Genomic DNA, 2,560 nt, shown 5'->3' on the forward strand with positions numbered 1-2,560 from the left:
TTTTATGCTGACATATACTTAAGAAGGGGAAAATAAAAAATTCGTTTCCTAGCTCTAAGATCCATATCAGATTAGCTAAACGACCACACCATACAATCTCAAACTGCGGTTAGTGACACACACAACCATCATGTGTTAGGTGTATTCATCCTTTCTGGCGCTGACCAGATAATTGCCACTGGCAATGGTGGAACGTCCTCAAAAGAGGGTAGGTGGAAGAGGAAAAAGGAGAAGCTAGAAGCACTTGCACAAACTGCATGCAGAATTCTGTATGCATTAAGATTACAGATGAAGTACCAGTATGTTAAAAAGTGTTTTGTGCATACTTCTTGTCTTGTACACCACAAAAATTAAAATGTGTGGATTGTAAAAAGCGTTGTGATATTTTGGATACTATTTAACAATGACACTGTGAGAGAAAAAGACCTGTGACAGGTTCACTGATAGGTGTCATTGTGTTGTAGAGTAGTAGTTATTTTGGGAATTCCATGCAGGTAGTTCACATAGATTAATTTTTCATGTGGTTTGAGTACTGTTATATCACAAAGAACGTCAGATGACAGTACTAGAGTTTTTGATATTTTGTGGAGAATGTAGTAACGGTTGCTGTTTGCAGATGTTGCACTTAAATCTAAAAACAGAGAATTCTGAGCACTTTTTATGAAAGTTTTTGTTTACTTACGTTTTTCATGTATTTTAATTTTGCTTGAGATATTAATTTTGTGATTCTTTACTGTATTTCTGTCGCTGATTTTTTATTCTCTATGGGAATGTGATTCTCATGTTTCATGGAATGCTTTGTAGACTCTTTAGTACTCTGATTTTACTCTGCACTGTATAGCACTGATGGTAACATAGATGACTGACGACTTAGTGTCTTTAAGCAATTTTTTTGGTGTTAGTAAGGGATTTACATGATTTTCAGCATGTTGGTAACTTCTAAACAGCGAAAGTAGATTTGTAACAGCTATATTTTGTTCAGTATATTGTTTTGTGAAGTATTGTTATTTATTTCATAGCACACGTAGCTGTGGGGTTTGTTTCGTTTTGGTGTTGATTTGTTTTGGTGGCAGTGTACCTGAGATGATTTTTTATTGTTAAACAATAATGCATAGGTTTAGAATGGGCATATAGTGACTGCTTATCTTTGGCCCAGAATTTACACACAACGTTCTGTGTAATGCCATCCCAAGTGAACCAGCTGTCACAGAAGCATTTGAGGTACAATTATTCTTATGTGCAACAGGAGCAGAACAATGCCCACAGTACATCCTGGCACAGCAACCTTATTTTCACAGAGATTGATATAGCCTGCGTATGAACCCATAGTGGTTATAGTGAACTGGTAATAGCATTGAAGACCTGAGGGTATAGAATGGTTGGAGCTCAGAGGTAGCAGCATACTGATAAACAACACGAATTGTGATACCTCAGTACAAATTTTTCATCTTCTATTCACCATAACAAGAGCTAAAATTTGTAACATGATGTACTACCTGCCCAGTAGCTGACCTGCGAAAACAGATCTTTAGAAGAAAACCTCCTTAACTCTCATGCTTCAGCGGGTGCAGCAACGTGATGCTGATCACTGTGGAATCAGATTACGGAGAAGCTGAATGGCCACAGGAACAAATGGACCTCAATGAACAATATAGGGCAGTGACGCCCCAGCGTTGCACTGTAAAAGTGAGTGCTCCACGGTCTCAGAACCTGAATACAATAACCAATAGCGTCCCTCGTGGCTGCCATAAATGAACTCTACCTTTAAGTTGTGTACTTCATCTGATAGCGTTCGTTACTATCTCTACCGTACTCCTGACAACTCGTCGGCGACTTTGCTTTGCTATTGGTTACCCTCTTTCGTCTCGATTTGGAATGTGGCTCGTACTTGATCTGTTGACAAAGTCGTTTCGAAACTTCGTTGCACTTCGTTGCTGCATATGTTGGTCTTGACTTGTTCTTGCTGTTTTGAGTCCACCATTCGGCCAGCCCTGTTGCTGGACTCTGGCATGGGTTTGATTCCCGTCCGCTTGCTGTCTTCCCACCTTGTGTTGTCATTGTATCCGGCTACTAAAGCGCACAAGGAAAGAGGAAGATGTTTCACATCACGAAAGCTAACTTGGTTAGCCTGCACGAGCAACAATAGCAGCTGATGTACAGACGGACTTGTTACAAAAGTCGCTTCAGCTCTTGGCAGATAATCTTCGTGTGCAGGAGGCTGCTATGTCTCAGGGCCCGGCACCCCCTGCGCTCAATACCATACTCTATCCTCTGTCGTTTCTTCCTTTTAGTGAGGATGGACACATATTTACTTCAACTGAAGCAACATTTCAAGGAAATCAAGTCACGGACCATTCATTGCAGCTATCACTCTTTTTGTCTTGCTCATCGCCAGACACGTTTTTTCTCCTCTGAAAATTGGCGCCTCTGGGTGATCCCATCGCCCTCTCCTTCCAGGAGTTATACTTTCTGCTGACTAATTATTACTCCAAGCGGTACCATGTGGTTGCCTCCAGGCTACAATTTCATCAATATCATAAACAGCTCGGAGAGTCATACC

The sequence above is a fragment of the Schistocerca piceifrons genome, chromosome 5, assembly GCF_021461385.2.
Source record: "Schistocerca piceifrons isolate TAMUIC-IGC-003096 chromosome 5, iqSchPice1.1, whole genome shotgun sequence".
Classification (NCBI taxonomy): Eukaryota; Metazoa; Arthropoda; class Insecta; order Orthoptera; family Acrididae; genus Schistocerca; species Schistocerca piceifrons.